Here is a 19616-nt window from a genome sequence, read left to right as displayed (position 1 = left end):
CTTAATTCTATGGGCAGAGAATATGCATTCTTACTACTTCTGCCCATTGGTCCTCTTTCTGCCATCTGGACTGGCTTATAACAGTCTATTCTCTCTTCTACATTCAAAGTTCTCCAAATAATATCCTTCTTCTTTCCTTCAGCTTTCTTTTAACCTTGTAAAGCAATCAGCAGTAATAATAAAGACATGTGCATAATATTTTCTTTGCCCACTATGAACCAGACACTGGGTTATATGTTTTGTGCACCCTGTCGCTAGTCTTTGCAAAAACATTACGAGGTCAGTTTTATCAAGCCAGTTTTACAGGTAAGAAGTGTCATACAATTTCTCAGTGGCTGAGCTGGGATTAGCGAACAGGTCTGTCTGGATCCAAGCTCCATATTCCCACTCCCAGTTCCTTCTTTTCCCAGTTGTCCTTAGCCTCCTGGTCACACTCTAGATTAGTGTTTCCCAAAGTGATGTTTATCCAAATCTGGTTGAGCAGGATAATCATTGTTGTTATAAAAAAAAGCAAAAATAAATTTGGAAAACAGTGAGCTAATTCAAATGAAAGAAGTGTTTATTCTTCAGGATTTCTCAGTCTTTAGTATGCTAATTGCATTGTGAAGCTCTAGGAGGGATATCTTGTGTTCAGGATTTTCTAATTTTCTTTGATCTTGGAACTCTTTTGGGGGAGGGTTTGCAGAATTAGTGTTCACCACTATTCACTTTAATGAACCCTTCCCTAGATACACTCTTCTTTATCAACATTGTTTTGAAAATGTGGTATCCCCAACTGAGTATGATGTCTCTGATGTAACTGAACAATAAAAAAAAAAAATCCTGTTATATAATTTCAGCTTTATGAAAGCAAAATCTTCTTTCAACACACTAATAATTAGATAATTCTTTAAAATTGCTTTTTTTTTTTTTTTTTGGTACCAAGTATCTCTAAATGTAGCCAGCCTGTGTTCTGATATACTGGGAAGAAAACACACGTGACATAAATACACACTAACATTTTTTATTTTGCATTACTTTTTTATTAGTGAAGTTGTGGATTTACATAATGATCACACATAAAAAATTATGGCGCTCTTCAAGAATTTGTTTGTCATTCTTGTGCAGAGGCCATGCTAATCTCTATCATTTCAATTTAGTACACATGCTGCCGAAGCAAACACCACATTAACATTTTTTGAGCATCAAGTATTTTTAGGGAAATACCTCAAACAAAATAACTTTATTTTTTAAAAGCATTAGTTTAGAGTTGATAGAAAGAATAGGATTGTGGGGATTATTAAAAAAAATCCAGAAATCAAGTTTTTCTTGAGATGCCAGGAAATTCTCTCTCCCTTTGTTTAACTCTGAACAAAGTTGCAAGATTTTATCACTTAACTTCCCAATAATTTGAACCCAATTAGGTTAGGTTTCATTTAGGTCTGTCTGTGTAGTTAGATTTAACATAAATGCTGAAACAAGAGCCCAAAATGGTAGCCTATAATTGTAAACATGGAAGAATTGGTTTCCTGAAAAGTATTGTTTCTGATGATGAACTATTCCTGGCCAGAATGAATGATAATATCCTCCAAACCACGCCTGCAGCCTGGTATGGACGTTAGTAGCTATTCTAAGTCCACTGGTTGGCCAGGCTGTTCACTGGATGGTGCAGGCAATAGCACACTTTGGTGAGATGGAAAGAATACAGTCAAAAAGGGTACGGAAAGTAACCAAAGAGACCTCTCAAGGGAAGGGGCAGGGGGGCCTGTACGTGTAACTCATGAACAGTTATGGGCTGATTTAATTGCCGCAGGCACAATAGAAAAAATAGACAAACAACTTAATGCTATAATAGTTGGACTCTGGCAAAGATGCTTAAAAAGAAAAAAATCCACCTCCTCCTACATCTAAATCTGTGTCATCAGTTATCACTCCCACAGCACCTCCCAAGGAAAGTATAAGGGGGTGGATGCCCCCTGCCCCTGAAGACTAGGGGTGGGGCCACAGTTGCCCACAAATACAGGCAACAGCAGGCAATTAGAGGCCTCATGTGGAGCTGGTTTTCCACTGGTCTCCAGCAAAGCATTTGCACATTGTAGCCCTTACTGATAACAGGAGCAGAATCCACACTCATCTATGGGAATCCTGGAGATTTAATAGTCTCCTAAGGGTGATAGATAGATTTACTGGGGAAAAACCATATGAGTAGTGCAAACTATCGTAACATTGCAAATTTGGCACCTCAGCCTCTGAAAGTATATTGTGTGTATTTCTCCCATTCCTGAATATATATTAGGGGTGGATGTGTTACAAGACCAAGACATTACCACCACCGCCAGTGAATTTTGCCTTTGCATACGCACAGTGAAATCAATTAAGTGGGGTGCCCTCACCCAGGAGAGTCACCCATACAATATTGCCTCCTGAGTGGGCATGCTGAAATCAGTGAGATATTACAAGAACTGGCTGGAATGGGGTTCATATGACCAGCACAGAGCCTGTTTAATAGTCCTGTATGGTTGGTGAAAAAAATCTGATGGTAGCTGGGGAATGACAGTTTTTTATTGAGAATTGAATAAGGTGGTTTCTCCTACTCACACAGCAGTGCCTAATATTGCAAAGCTTCTCAGTAACTTATTGGCTCCATTAGGAGAGCCTTTTCAGTAACCCACTAGCTGAAGATAGCTAAGATCAATTTGCATTTACGTGGGGAGGGCAGCAGTGGACTTTCCAGGTTTTGCCACAAGGGAACCTACATAGCCACACCATCTTTTATGGAATGGTGGCAGCTGATCTAACAAGATGAGAAAAGGCACCAAATGTTGCGGTTTCACTATATTGATGAAATTATGCTTACCTCTGATAGTGTTATATCTCTAGAAGCCATGGTCCTGCCATTACAGTGCCTGTTAAGAAGCTGAGGATGGGCCATTGTGCCAGTTTGGATGTATTATGTCCCCCCACATGCCATTATCTTTGATACAATCTTGCGGGGACCGATGTATTAGTGTTGATTAGGTTGGAACCTTTTGATTGGATGTTTCCATGGAGATATGACCCACCCAACTGTGGGTGATGACTTTGGTTGGATAATTTCCATGGAGGTGTTACCTCACCCATTCAGGATGGGTCTGAAATAAATCACTGGAACCATATGAAGAGTTCACAAACAGAAGGAGCTCAGAGCAACTGAGAGTGACATTTGGAAGAAGAGCTACAGATTAGAGAAGACAAAATGCCCCAAGAGCAACATTTTGGAGAACACCATTTTGAAATGCAACCTTGGAGCAAGCGAACACCAGCCACATGCCTTCCCAGCTAACAGAGGTTTTCTGGCTGCCAATGGCCATCCTTCAGTGAAGGTACCCTGTTGATAAGGCTTTATCTTGGACACTTTATGGCCTTAAGACTGTAACTTTGTAACTAAATAAACCCCCTTTATAAAAGCCAATCCATTTCCTGGTGTTTTGCAAAATGGCAGCATTAGCAAACCAGAACAGCGATCAATGATGCCAAGATCCAGGGGCTGGAGAGTCTATAAAATTCCTAGGGGTGGTTTGGTCAGGTAAGACTAAGGTCATTCTGGCAGCAGTCATAGATAAAGTATAAATGTGTCCAACTACCTACACCATAAAGGAACTGCAAGCCTTTATAGGCTTTTTAAATTACTGGAGATCCTTTATACCCCACCTAGCTCGAAGACTTCAACCATTATATATATTGATAAAAAAGGGGGCTCAGTGGAATTGGGACACTGAGGCCAAGCAAGCATTCCAACAAGCAAAAATAGCTGTAAAACAGATCCAGTCTCTAGGTACTTTAATAGCAGGGCAAGCTCGTGAATTGGATGTTGCCTGCTACCCAGCAGGGCTTGGGTGGGTCCTGTGGCAAAAACAAAATGGGAAGCAAGTACCAGTCAGATTCTGGTCCTAGGTATGGAAAGGAAAAGAACAACGATACAGTCCTATTGAAAAACAATTGTTAACAGTATATCTTGCTCTCCTGCAAACTGAGCCTATAGCAATACCATTGTTAATAACTATGTACACATTGTTGCCAGTAAGTGGATGAATCAAAGACACTTGTATTCAACCCAAAAGTGCTTGTGCACAGGTTAGCACACTAAAAAAACAGCATGCTTATTTACAACATAGAAGTTCTTTTCATACTAGTCCACTATCTGAGGAGTTACATAAATTATTGGGGCTGGTTACATATGTAGAGGATCCAAACTCCCCTACACTATCTATGCCAGAGATAGAGAAATGAGTATCAATAAAAGAGCATGTAGGAGCCCCACCGGAGAATGCCTAGTATACTGGCAGTTCCTGCAGAGGATATCCTTCCCCCCACCCCATGCCATGCAATAGCAGTTCAAATAACTACAGACACCATACAGATGGAAGAAGAAGAAGTTCTGAGTAGTCAATGGGCTGAGCTACGAGCTGTCTGGATGGTTATAGTCCATGAGCCTATGCCGGTCTCCACATACACTGACAGCTGGGTTATGTATCATGGTCTGACTCTGGATGGGTCAGTGGCAACAGGAGAAATGAACCATGGCTGGTAAGGACATTTGGGGTAAAGCCCTGTGGGAAAATACCTGGGTTCAAGCACAAAGCCCCAATGCCAAAATAATAGTCTGGCATGTTCCAGCCCATACTTCATGCATGCCTCCAGGAAATCTGGAAGCCAACACCTTAGCTAAAATTAGATGGGTTGATGAAAACCATGACCAAGTGGATTGGCTATACTATAAATTGGGACATAAGCATCCTAAGATCATATGGGAATTATGAAAAGGTTGCATCACCCTTTGAAATATAGTGATGTGCTTATGAACCATGGGTCCTGTCCAACATGTGCTCAATGGAACCCTCTGCCCCCTAATATGGGGCAGATACCACAGGGAACACACACCTCTGTCAGACGGACAGAAGTATGCACTCACCTGTGTAGATACTGCTTCAGGCCTTTTGCAGGCTTTTGGATGTTGACAATACGAGAACTCAAGAAACTTTTGCATATGTATGGGTATCCAAAACACATTGACAGCAACCAAGACATCCATTTTACAGGTCATCTCTAAACCACTCATTGCATGGGTGGGCAGCTCATTTATAGAAAGCAATTAGGCTAATAAATAGTGCACCAATGACAGGACAAAACCTCAGCATATGAACATTTCAGGACCCTGATGTCCACTCCATAAGCAATAAGGGTAGAAGTAACATCACAACAAGGTATTCCTCCAATTAGAACAGGGACTAGTATTGAGATTGCCACAGACCACGCCCAAATTTGGTGGGGCTTACACTAAAAAATGCCATCCAAGTGGATAGGTATTCTTATTCTTTGGGGAGAAGGAAAGGAATTAGCAATAACTCTGACTCCTATTTTACATGTAGAAGGTCCCCGTTGCTCTGGTTTACAGAAACCTCCTCTACAGAAGCTGGGACAGAAGTCGCATGCCTGTCATGGCTTAATACACAGGCTCCTTTATATAACATCCTACCCAATGCCATAGAACCCTTGGGGGCTAAAGTTTCATACACTACCCCAGGGAAGAAACCAATGTGGGGAAGTATCTCGTCAGGAGATGGGCCTGTAACTTGCATGTTACCAAATGGTCATGACCTCCCCATGTTAGTTTCTACTAAACATCTTGTATTTTGTCCCTAGGTTAACGTTTCTAATCTTTACAACAGAAGGAAATGAATTCCAGAAATGCACAACTCATAACCAGACTGACTGCTGGGCTTGTGGACAGCTGCCGACTTCCACCAGACATGGATGCCTTGGACAGTACTGATTTTAAATTTAACAGAGTGGAGTTTGGGGATCTGCTTTGCTGATTTTCTTCTTGACATTAGCAGTCATAGCTATTAGTATGTCTTCTATGGTTGTTGTGGATTCTGCCTCCAGACGTGCCCCTCAATTACTGCTTAGGGATATTCATAGAAGAGGGATGTATAGAATGTTAAGAGTAGGTTTTCGTGAGGGGTGGAATGTGAGGCCATAAACCAGAGAAGCCATAAATTCCTAGACAAGACAAACCATGGCCCATAAGTGGATCTTAAAGTGCACGTGTACATACCTAACACGATAGCTGTCTGTACTAGAACCACTCCTGTTACAAATCCCTACTTCAACGAAACATGTTTACGATCTTGCAGATCCCAAGCTGGCTCTGTACCTTCCTTGTTCCTACCTGATATAACCTCCTGTAACCTGCCAGGTGGCTTGCAGCACTACTCTGAATGTCTTGCGGCTGCCCAGGACCAGCTTCCTGGTTTGTAAGTTCCCTAATAAACTGTTACTGTTTTGCTAAATAGAGTGGCCTGCTTCGTTTTTCAATCTTAAGTGCCCATGGAACTTTGGCAGAACCTATTCTGTAGGTTCATAGCCAGACAGTTCCCTATTGTCATTAACATCCAATCAAGTGGCAACTTTTGGCCTCTAGATTCTGCAGAAATTGGTCAGATTCAGGAGGAAGATATTAGAGATTTCCCACAGAAAATAAGACGGACCAAGAGAAAAGAAATACTAAATAAAGTTTAACATTCTTTTAAAGATAATAATAACAATAACAACATATTTAGAGAGCTCTAATTGGTCTAGCCGAGAACAAATTACAACAGTTTTGCAGAATTTTACAGCCTTGTTTCACCTAGCAATAATGACCAACTTTAATAGGATGGGGAGATGCTGGAGGGCTTGATAAACTTGAGAGAAAGGTGGGGATCTTGGCTCCTGCCTCAGTGCCAGCCCAGGGCAACCGCAGGCAGCTGCTGCTGGCGGCAGGATATGGTTCTAGGAGGTAAGAATGTTTTCTTTCTGCCACTGCCTCAATAATTCCTCAGGTTAGAGAATGAAAGGGTGATTCAGTTCCTTCCTCTTTTTCTTGAATTGGAGGCAGTAACTCTGGCAAACTTATCACAGCTTTGTCTAACATTTCTTTCAATTTATATATATATATATATATATATATATATATATATATATATATATATATATTTTTTTTTTTTTTTTTTTTTTTTTTTCCACCCAGTTGGAGAGTGCAGTAGAAGAGAGTAAATACATAATCTGGGTGGGTTTTGATCTTTACTTACTTGAGTAAATTACTTAACTTCCCAGTGCCTCGGTGCCCTCACTTGAAAAATAGCGAACATTTATTAAACACTCACTGCTACATGCCGGGAGCTGTTATAAGCACTTCTCAGCATTAACATTTGTAACCTTCACAACAGCTCTATGAGGTCAGGGCTATTATTAATCTCCTTTTATGGAGAGGAAACTGAAGTTAAGTAACATGCCCAAAGTTTGTTTTATTAGCATTCCCTGCTATACTGTGCTGATACAGTAGAGTGTTGAGGATTAAATAAGGTAATACATGTAAAATTCTTAGATTAGTCCTGACAAAGTTGAATTTTATCTGAGCCCTTCACTGGAAACAGTGAAGATTAAAGAAAGCCCCCCATCCTTTGCATTCCAGACAAAGGATTACAGCAGAGAACCGCCCTTTTCCAGATGACTTAGATAAGACTCATGGGTTGCTCCTTTCTTTACCTATGACAAGTCAGACACAGAACCTCCAAATTCCTATTCTTTGCTTCAGAAATGATTAGCTGAACTGTTCTGCCCCTACAGATCCAAATACTTGTTAATCTTCCCTCAGGCCCCTGAACTTTGGCCCTCCCTCAAACTGAGCCAGCATACAACTCCTCTTTAACATCCCCTCTTGAGAACAAGCTGGCTTCAGGGTAAAACATTCTCTGATCTACTTTCCCATCAAGTCCCATCACCCTTTCATCTGACTTCACTCCAGGTTCTTTCTAGCCTTGGCTATTTCTCCCTATTAAAGAAAAACCCTTTGTGCCTAACCCTCGAGGCACTTGCAGATCTTATGGTCTGAGTGTTCTCCTTATTGCAACAGTCCGGCTCCTCCTATTGCAATAAATAATTTTCCTCCACCCCACCCCTGCTTGCAATAATCCTTTCAAATAAAGTCTCTCCTTACTTAATCCAGATTTGTTTTTCACTTCACAGTGCCTGGCACAGAGTAAGCACTCAACAAATATTAGCTACTGTATTATTATTTCCTTGCCTCCTCTTCCTTTTTTCTGTGCTGAACCTATGCAATGCACGAATCCAGCTCTTGTGCTTGATGGGATATATTAATCCTGGTCCTAAAAGGAAACAGGTGAAATCAAAACTGGATAATTTAAGGAAGATTTATCTACAAGGTGGACCAATTAAAAAGGTGTGGCTTGTGCAGGGACACCACAAGTGATAGTAGCAATAGAGTTTTCACCACCCCCACGTCTGAGGGGACAAAAGGAGGGAGATGCTACCAGAACAAGGAAAGACACAGTCATGTAAAGCCAGCCCATTTGAGTGCAATGAGGACCTTCAATCGTTCAAGTGATACAGCCAACCAGAGGCCAGGAGAATAAACATCCTGACCTTACCCTCCTCCATCCTTTGGATTCTTTGCTGTAACACTGCACTGACTAAATCCAGAGAGCATGGGAGCCCTGTTGATGTAATTCAAACAAGTCAGCTTCCTGGGGCACACAGCCAGGTAGAAAAGAGTGGAGATCTGGAGGGACAAATGGAAAATATCCATAAGCTTTTAAGTGTCTTAGACTGGGTTCTCTGGAAACAGACTCTAGGACAAAGAGTTACATGCAGAAGGTCAGGAAGTGAGGAAGGCAGGACTGGGACATAGGGAGAAGCTGACTCACAGTGCTGTTGCAACCGAGGCCTCAGTCTGGGATCCTATGAGGAACTCTGGAGCTGGGGTGGCCTTTCAGCGTCTTTCCCAAATCGAAGCCAGGGGGCCAGCCAGTTGGTGTATAATTGGGCAAGGGCTGAGCAGTTCCTGTGACCTAGAGTAACTCCTAGGGAGGGACCCAGGTGTGACTGTCAGCAGCAGGTATCCCCAGCACCTGCAGGATGGATGAAGGAGGGATCTGGGTGGAGGCATCACAGTATCCACTACAGTGCATGTAAGGATGAAAGCAATTACTGACTATAAGACCGAGGATAGATAAAGTATTGAATACAGAGATTAGAGAACACACTGCTGAGGAAAACATGGCTGAGCTGGTGAGGAGCATTGAAAATAGTGAATTTAGATGCTGAGAAGGCGTTTGTAAAAAAGTAAGTTCCATTCTTAGTAAAATGAATAAATTAATAAAATAAACCCAATCAAGTAGAAATATATAGATACATCCTTAATATAGCAAAATATCTATATCTCGACCCAAGAGTCATCATGCTTAATGGGAAACATCAAGCTCCTTTCCATTAAAATCAGAACCAAGACAAGGATATCCATATTTACAATGATCATTCAACATTGTTCTGGAGGTAGGATAGCTAATGCAACACGAGAAAAGAAATAAGAGGTAGAAAAATAAAAAAGAAGTAAATTTTTCATTAGGATTATGAAGAAAAAATATTTGTTGTTTATCAGACTATGCCCATTTGATGTATTTTTTCCCCCAAAATGCTATTATCTTTGATGCAGTCTTGTGGGGGCAGACATATTAGTGTTGATTAGGTTGGAACCTACTGATTGAGAGTCTCCATGGAGACGTGACTCAATCAACTGTGGGCAAGACTTTGATTGGATAATTTCCATGGAGGTGTTACCCCACGCGTTCAGGCTGGGTCTGAATTAAATCACTGGATCCATATAAATGAGCTGACAAACAGAAGGAACTCAGTGTAGCTATGAGTGACATTTTGGAGAGCAACTGAGAGTGACATTTTGAAGAGGAGCTGCAGCTCAGACAGAACAAAACACCCCAGGTGCAACATTTTGGAGAATGCCATTTTGAAATGAAACCTGGGAGGAAGGGGTGCCAGCCACATGCCTTCTGAGCTAACAGAGGTTTTCCGGACACCAACAGCCATCCTCCAGTGAAGGTACCCTGTTGTTAAGGCCTTACCTTGGACACGTTATGGCCTTAAGACTGTAACTTTGTAACCAAATAAACCCCCTTCATAAAAGTCAATCCATTTCTGGTATTTTGCATAACAGCAGCATTAGCAAACTGGAGCACAGACTAACAGAGGTAAAAATATTTGATAACACACTTAATTGGTCATCATGTGGAGAAATGGACACTCAAATACATTGGTACTGGGACAGTAAATTACTACAGCCCTCTCTGGGAGACAACCTGAAGTCAGTTGTTAAAATTAAATACATGCATACCTTTTCACAACTAGTGATTCCACTTTTAGGAATTTATCTTATGGATGTACTCACACATACAGGTAAAGACAAATGTGTATGATATTAACTTCAACTTGATTTAGCAAAAGAAACACACTAAATATCCACAAACAGGACTGATTATAGATAAATTATAACAAAACAGGGGCATGTGGAAGAAATAAGGAAAGCTGTGGATTAATAATAATCTATAGGAGAATGTATCAGAGATGAATTATGGAGATTTATCCCCCTCCAGACTATAGCTATAAGGGGAAAATTCCTTTTTGTTTTGGGTTTAATAACAGTTAATTGACCAAGAAAAATGATTATTACAATGTTCTATGAAATCTAATCAGCTTTTGATTTTGTGAACAGAATTCAGTTGTGGGCCAGGCTCATAAGGCCATGCCTCTCAGTGTGCTTGGGGTAAATAGCAGGGTGCACCACCCCTGAGAGTGTTAGCAGCTTGGCTGGTTCCCAGTCTCTCAGCAGTTACAGAGAGGCCCGGTTGGGCTGGGGTGCGGTTGGACACACCACAGGGCTGTGCTCCAGCAGAGGGACATGACACACTATGGTTCTCTCATTCTCTGCAGCAAGCATGAGAGTGACTTGTAGAATTCAGGGACACATAGACTGCCTTGGCAGATAGCAGTCTGATCATAGGTGCCAGCTATGGAGGGATGTGTTGGAAAAAGCCAGCTGCCCAGAACCTGGAGAACTTTGGGGCTACCACCCCAGTGGGAAGTTGAGTTTGAGGATAGCCCTGCCTACTGGATAAAAGGGGAGAAATCTTCTTGCCCTGAAAAGCAGATTGAACCTGGTCATTCATTGGGTGGTCCTTACTGTTGATCTTTACAAGGCTTAATACAGAACACTATTCTTCTGAGGCCCTTTCAAAATTAAAGAAGACAAGAATAGGTTGTGAGGTCAAACAACAATCTCAGGGATTATAAAACAGGACTACTTTCTATCTATCCTATTTCTTAACTTATGCTTCAGTAATGGGAGATCATTTTTTAACTGGAATGCAAACCCTTTTGTCATAGCAAATCACACAGGTATAACTCCATATACTTATGATATGGTTTTAGTATCATGTGTTATGGGGGAGTTTCTATAAGCAATTGTTCCTACAATCTAACTTCTGCCAGAAAGAATGGTTCAAGTAGCAATTACTGCCTTCCATGAACATTCACCAGCCTTCAAATAACTCCATGCAGCAGGTCAAGTTATGCATATACCTGGCTGTACATCTTGCAGCTAATACATTCTGGCAGGCACATCAGGAAATTATGCCGCTCAGAATCAAATGTTCCACTGGAGCATTACTGTACTTTTTCTATGACTGAGTGGCAAAATTGATGATACCAGCTCTGAAAATTTTCCAGGTCAAGCTGCTTTATACCAGGCTCTGCCCAAGCATGATTGATAGGAAGATGAGTGCCATGAAATTCTTTAGTTTTGTGTATTTCTTTAGAGGTCTCAACCAGGTACTAAAATGGAGGCAAAGGTGTTTCTTGGGGAAAAATACTGGCTTGGGCCCAGGTATTCTGCAGTCCATTTTCCCTCAAAGCACAGAGTTTTCAGGTTTCTCAACTTGCTTAATAGAAGGTCAGCCTTGCCTCCTGTTTACTCGATGTACAAGATTTATGTATCTTCTATCAGTGAGCAACATAAAGCTTCAACCCTCTAGATTGTAATTTGAAGATAACCTTGAATTGCAAAATATTTCATGCCTTTCAAAAACTAAGGTGACAAAAGTGACATTTAGTGAAAATTGTTTAAGGGACATGTTGTCCATCTACTTTTTGTGAATTTTAGGATCTGTCTTGAGATCAAATTAGATCACCAGAAAGCTATATATTTATGTGACACTAATTTACTCTTCTCTAGAATCCCCATACCTGAGTTTATCTTTCAGAGACTGTGAGGATCAAATATGCTGTAAAACTATTGAAGTGATTGACTTTAAATGTCCCACAATGTCTCCTATATAAGGAAACACATGAGAGTTTATCGTATTCTAGAGTTTAGTTCTAGGGGTAAAATCCCTTCTGAAAAACTAATTTCCTTATTTCCCATTCCAAGAGTTATGCAACATTTCATACTGCTCTTCTAATTGTGTTTGGCAGAAATAGAATTAATAATCACTCTTTTTACCATGCTTTTTATGATTTTGATATTCTATTTCTTGTCTAATAAAAGTGATATATGCATGTCTTTTATCATATTGTATGATCTTTATTTTTAGAAAAAGTAGGGCTCTGAGTTTATATTACCATTAAATATTATCATAAAAACAACACCACATTCATTAAAAAAAAATAACAACAGCAACAAAAAACACCACCACCAACAACATACTAAACCTAGGAAAGAAACAAGACCAAAAAATGAGACCAATAAAAAAGGGTGAAAGCATTTATTATTTGTTCTTTTTATTTTCATTCATTCTTTCCTGCATTCATTCACAGCAGTTAAACATTAGATACATTCATTGATATTCCAAATGTAGTAAACACAGTAAGTGTGCCAAATTCCATGCAAGAGGCTGGCACCTACACCCTTTGGAGGATTTCGGGAAAGGATAGGCATGGGGAAGGCAATGGGTGTCCTACATTCACTAAACGTACATGTGAATCAACATAATCTGCCTTGGTGGATCATTCTGACTCTTTCTGGTCTGGCCCAGCTATGGCATAAACCCTGGCAGTGCAAGAGTTTTTACCAGGCTCAGGTGCTCTATTAAGTATTTGCTGAATGAATGAATGAATGAATACAAAAAAGAGTCAGTATTATAGCTGTCCACTGTGATGATGGCAATCTAAGTCCCCCCAAGTCTGAGCTCCTGCCTTCGTTCCACAAGCTTCTCCTCTCAAAAGATGGCAGCCCCATCTTTGGGGACTCTGGAAGCCATTTTCCAGATAGCTTTTGCTTTAGCAAGTTGTAGGTCTTCAAAAGGGGATTCATGTTTTTTCTCCACACAAACTCCATACCTATAAATATGGAGTTGACTGTTGTTTTTAAATACTTGCTCTTTAGAGTCCTCACAAATCTCTCCTAACATTCATTTTTTGCAATTTTTCATAGCTATATATAAGGCAATGTAATATGATTATTATCTTGGGTCCTTTGAAGCTTTGTGATAAAAATCAAAGTATTTTAACTTTTTTAAAAAATCAGGATATTGGGGAATCAGTCTAATTCAGTGGTTCTCAAACTTTGGTGTTCATTACTCCGAATCACATGGAGAACGTGTTAAAACTCAGGTTGTTGGGCCCCTCCTCCGGAGTTCCTAATTTAGTAGGTCTGGGGTGAGACTCAAGAATTCACATTTCTAACAAGACCCCTGGTCATTCTGATGCTGCCCCTGGTCCAGGGACCACACACTGAGAAACAGTGCTCTAAACCAGCTTTATTTCCAAGCAGTCTGCCCATTGTGGCCCTGTGGTTGCTTCTGTTTTGAAAGCTCTTGGCAAAAGTGCAGAATGGCCTCGGGACTGTGAGACTGACTAATCTGGTGACTGCGACCTGCATTATCTGCAGCTGGTGGTTAATTGCAAAATGGAGCAATTAAGGATTTAGACATCAAATCACAGGAAATTAATATGCGGCACCACTGTGTATGAAACCCATAAAATTGCTGGCATTCCTCTGTTTTTATCATACACGTGCATCCTGCTTTGCTCTGTTATTCCACCCAACGTGAGACCACACCCAGAACAAACAAAAGGCTGTCTGTCTCTAGATGTCATCAGAATGAGAGGGGTCACAGACACACAGGAGAATAGAAATAAATTCAATGGAATAAGATTCTGGTCCCAGCGATAAAGAAAAATGACATTATATCAATTTAATTTTATAAATATCCATACTCAGTCTGTAACAAAGGCAGAATCTTTTTTCAGAAATCTGAAATTTTGTTCTCTCCAGAGTAACTCTTTATGCCAAAATAATTTCTTTCCAAATATTTTCCATGCATTAGAACTCCATGTGAATATTTCATATAAATTCATTATTGATTTAGATGATACAGCTTCTCAGAATAAAAAAATGAAATGTCATATTATAAGATAAATATGAATTTGAAATCTAGGCTGGTGAAATGGAAACAACCTGAAATTCCATAGTAATGATTAATAATTTATCTAACTCCTTAGAAAATTTGTCTTTTTCATTTCTTCCTAAACACACTCATTTGAGTCATTTTAAAAATTAAAATTGATCAGCACCAAGTAAAATGAATTGATAAAAAGTCTAGAAAATCTGGTTGGATGGATTTGACAAAAATTAATATGGAAGATTTCTTCCTGTTACCTCTGTTCTGGAAGGTCACAAGTTCACTTCTTAATATCAGACTTCTTCAAATGGTTACTTCTTCCCTGATGCTTCCTCTGATTAATTAGAAGAAGAAGACAGTTTCTTTTTTATTCTTTCTACTAATCTCTGAGTGTTATTTATTGAAATCTCTTCCTTCTACCTTTAAAAATGATTGCTTCGATGCACGTAATTTAGGTTGGCATTGATTTAAACGAAAATTATTTAAATTTAAATTTAAATTTAGATGACTACCCAGGAAGATTGAATGTAGTAAGTTTGAATACAGCTTCCAATCTGTTACTTCATTTAACCATAACACTGGTTTTCAACTCATAAATAGATGTAGCTTCATTTTTAGAAAGCCTATACTATACATTTCAAGTGGTGATTGATTTTGATAATTTCTCAAATTATTTTTGCTGCCTAATCAGAGAAATGAAGCAATTTGAAACAAATAGTTGTGAATTCATTGAGAGATTTAATCACCTCTGATTCAGTAGGTTTATCATGATTTTGTTTGGCATATTTTTACTACTATGTCATATCAACCGGTACACAAAAAAAACAATGTACATGGAAATATTTTATTTGATTAAAACAATACACACTGACATTTTTCTAAAGACACATAAAAATGTTGACATTAATATAATTTGGAGAACAAACCTTTCATCCCCTCTCCCTGACTCCCTTGGGGGTTGGGTGCATCACAGTAAGTTAATAAAGTCCTCACATTTGCAATCATTCCTTTGGGGAAATTAACATAGTGGATGAGGGATGTCTTGCTGCAGAATCTAATCTGGCCTAACAGGGAAAAACAGGCTGCAATTTCAGAGTTTTGGCTTAGTATGTGTATAATGAGCTGGGTATGTTTAGAAGCTTGAAACTGGCTCAACAAACAGCTGCCGATATGGCTAAACACAGTAATACAATGTGCCATGTCCAGTGTGGATCTGGGTCTCTGCTGATCGTCTTATAATTAGAGGGCCATTTTTTCTCTTAATATACCTTAATATGAGTGTACTGCCTTTGAAAATTATTGGCTATCCTTAGAAGGTGGTGTGTGTGTGTGTTTGTTTGTGTGTGTGTTTTAATACTCACTCCAGATGTCCTGAAAAAGTAAAGGACCATATGTACAGGTTACACTCAGAGAAAGACTTTGGAGAAGATGGGATGTTGGAATACTAAAGCTCAGGTTGGACTGTCCAGGACTATCATGGAGTTATAATTGCCACACGTTGATTGGACATGAGATGGTTTTTTTTTTTTAATGTTGAGTTGTAAGAACTTTATTTTGAAAGCCATTTAAAAGGTTAAAAAAAAATTTAATTGGATATATTATTTATTGAGTGTTTACAGTTTGCCAGGACCTGCATATACTATTTATTTATGAATATATTTAGCAATAATTTTTTGTTAGAGAAGTTGTAGGTTTACAGAAATATTATGCCTAAAATATATAAAATACAAAGTTCCCACATACCACCTTATTATTAGCCCTTTGCATGGACCTGAGATATTTTTAAGTTTCCTTGGCAACACATTTACAAATCATCTTTCAGGATGGGTCAATTTTGCAAAGAACTAATGTTACCTGTGATTGTAGCAACAATGGCTAACAGTGAAAGCTTGATATGTAGTAACTCATTTAGTCCTCACAAAGCCCTGTGAAGCTTATTATCCTAATTTTTCAGAGGAAGAAACTGAGGCAAAAAAGTGTTAAGTAACTTTCCCCAAATTCCGCAATGGAAAGTGGTAGAGCTGGGATTGGACTCTTTTCAATCTGGTTCAAAATGCTGTACTGTGTGTGTGGTGATTTGGAGCTGTATGTACCCCAGAAAACGTCTTTTAATGGAATCCATTCCTGTGGGTGTGAACCCATTGTAAGCAGGACCTTTTGATGAAGTTACTTCCATTAAGGTGTGGCTCACCTCTATCAGGAAGGGTCTTAATCCTATTACTGGAGTTCTTTATAAAAGGAATGAAACTCAGACAGAGAGCCACCAGAAGCAAGAAGCTGAAATTCAATGGAAGAGAATGGAGAGGCCAGGAGAGTCCGCCATATGCTTTACCATGTGACAGAAGAGCCAAGGATCAAGGATTGCTGGCAGCTAGTGCCAGAATGCCAGTCTTTGGGAAGAAAGTATTGCCTTGATGATGCCTTGGTTTTGACTTTTCCCCAGCCTCAAAACTGTGAGCTAATAAGTTCCCATTGTTTAGGCTATTTGAAAAGTCAAAGACAACTGAAACAGTGAGTATGTGTATGTATCTGTTAAATAATTTTTTTTTTTTTTAAAAAAAAGCTCATCAGAGTTGGGACAAGTTCTGCTCCTCCTTGAGGAGGAATTATTTCATGTCTCTCTAAAGAACTGGACAAACTGTTTTAGGGAGGAAAGTGGGACTTTGCCTGGGGACTTGCTGATGTTCAACCAAAGTATGTTCCAGGTACCACATCTCAGGAAAGCAGGAAACTCCTGAAAAACATAAAAAAATAAAAAAACAAGGGCATGGAACAGCTGCTGTATGAAACAATAATAAGAAACTCTAGACAGCCCCCATCCCATATCCTCACTCCCCCACCCATCAAGGTCAACAAAAGACACAAGAGTCACTAGAACAGTGAAGTTGGGAAATTTAGGGTTTTTTTTTGGCTATTTCTTTAACTAGAGGCTTGAATGTGGCCATTCTGCCTGGTTTCCTTATCTATAAGATGGATTATGGGTTCCAGGGAACAATTTCTATGCTGAGGCAGCGTAGGGTCAAGGTAGGACCATAGACTCTGAATTTGTAACCAGTTCTTCCACTTACTTGGTGGATAGCCTTGGATAAAGTTACTTAACTTCCCAGTACCTAGTGTCTTTATCTATAAAATAAGAATAATAGTTCCTATTTCACAGGCTTTTTGTGGGAAACAAAATGGGCTAGTATACATAAGTTCTTTAGGACATTGCCTGGGACATAGTAAGCACTCAAAAAAATGTTAGATTTAAACACTGTCAGGCACTCTGTGGGTCCCTAGTACAGCTTTGGGGCCCAACTTTGTACAACTGAGAATAGAGTTGTCCGTATCATGGATCCTTTTCCTGGGTCTTTCTCAGATTAGGAGCCTTGAGAAATAAGAATTTTCTTTGTAACTCCATTCTGTCCCCACCCCCACACAAGTAGGACACCCCCGAAATCTAAGTTACTGCCTGGGCAAAGATTCAAGCAGATGAAAGCAAGAGTCGGAGTAAAAGAAGGAAGTACAAGGGCTTTAAGCCAGGAGGAATGGCTGTGTGGGTCAGTACAAACTGCGTATAAATCAGGAAACACTTCCATGCTGATGCGTGTGACACTTGTTTCCCTCATGCAAAGTCAACACTGATAATGAGCTTGGGCAGCTGGAGGTGTCACTCTGTCAGTGGCCCTGCCCTCCCCTTTACCAGCACCTGTCTTCCTCCCACCTTCCCACATTCCACTACTCTCCATTTCCCATCAGCACTGGCCATCGCCTCCACCTACGCGTCATGATGTCAAGGCAGGTGTCCTGGCACCACTGCAGAAAGTACCCACCTCTTGGTCTCTGTAACAGGAGCTCCATGAGTCAAAGACATGAAAAGGGTGAATGAAATGAGAAAATTTTTAAGTTGAGGTTTTACCAAATTCCAGTGTTGTAAGGGCCTCTATAAAACAAACAACCAAACAACAATTGTAGTGTTTTCCTTTAAGATAGACTCAAGTTCAAATATATCATTATATAGACCAAGACTTATAATTTAAATTATGACATAACTTAGAATGTATGCTCTTTAAAGCTTTGAATTTTAGGAATGAAAGTGACTTTTGAGACCATTCAATTTCATGCCAGCATTTTTTAGATGAGGGAACTGAGAGCTGCTGAGGTGAGGAGGCTTGTCCTTGTTCACAGGGCTAATTAGTAGGGCTGGGACAAGAATGGAATTCTCAGCTGGTGTTATTTTCATTACATCACAGAGGAGCCCTCCTCCAAAGTAATCATTGTCATTACATCGTAAAGGGTCCTGGAATATGAGGACAAGTGCAACTAGTAGCATCAACACCTCTTGCAGAATGGTAGTTAAGGGTACTGGAGCTGGAGCCAGACCTGCAGGGTTTGAATCCTGTCTTTCCCACTTCCTAACTGAGGGATTGCAGATAAGTTATTCAACCTCTGTGTGAAGTCACAACTAACCTGACTGCAAAGGTTTTAATGTGTTTGCAGCACGTTCCTCTGTACATTAGGTGCATATAAATCAGGAACCATTTATGCATTTAGGTGCTCAATAAATGTTAACTATTGCTTCTGAAAGGCACACTATGGATATCTAGTACAATTACAGGTTTCAGCTTTGCCAAACTGATGTTTAAACCTGGATCCTTTTCTAGGCCTTTCCTGGCTTAAAAATCTTGAGAAATCAGAATTGTCTTCCTAACTCCATTCTGTTCCCATCTCAGTACAAGCATATACACCCCCAACAATACACTCCTGAAGACAGGGACCCAGACAGAGCTTGTTCTTAGCAATATCCCTGATGTACAGCCTAGTGCCTGAAAAACAAATGATTGTTGAAAGGTGAATGTAGTGGTATCGGTAGAGTTTTGATATAGAAATGACTTAGAGCTGAACTTCAGTTGGAGATTTGGGGGATTGAATTGAAGCTACATTTGCAGAACAAGGCCATCATTTTTATTTTGTTTATATAGGGGTTGCTGGAAATAGGAGATGGCTAATGTATCTTCAAGCCACCCCTTGGAATCACCAATGAATGCATAGGTGAATTGAATGAATGAATAAATTAATGAAGATAGCAGAGTCAGAACTCTGTCTCAGCAGGTACCACCACTGTGTTGCAACCTCCAAGCAAGCATAGGGAAAGGCATCTCAAAATGGACCTGAGATGCTCTAATCTGACATAACTTGGGTGTAGATGTATCATTTTTACCTGTTCATGGTCCACACTGGAGAAGTCTGCACTATAATGATTATACATGAGATGCATTCCATGCCCTGACAGGAAGACAAACAACTTAAACTTAGCCTGGGACCCGAGACTGGTGGCTAACAACTTAGAAAACAATGATCTAGAGT

The 19616-nt window shown here is 39.9% G+C and overlaps 1 pseudogene; it reads right to left on the bottom strand.

The window, feature by feature from the left end:
• Window positions 1-1062: 1062 nt before the first annotated feature.
• LOC119508649 lies at window positions 1063-1161 on the bottom strand (annotated as a pseudogene).
• Window positions 1162-19616: the final 18455 nt, after the last annotated feature.

The sequence above is a fragment of the Choloepus didactylus genome, chromosome 13 (genome assembly GCF_015220235.1).
Source record: "Choloepus didactylus isolate mChoDid1 chromosome 13, mChoDid1.pri, whole genome shotgun sequence".
In the NCBI taxonomy this organism is placed as follows: domain Eukaryota; kingdom Metazoa; phylum Chordata; class Mammalia; order Pilosa; family Megalonychidae; genus Choloepus; species Choloepus didactylus.
Note: the sequence above shows the minus strand (reverse complement) of the source record. Positions and strands in the feature narration are given on the sequence as shown.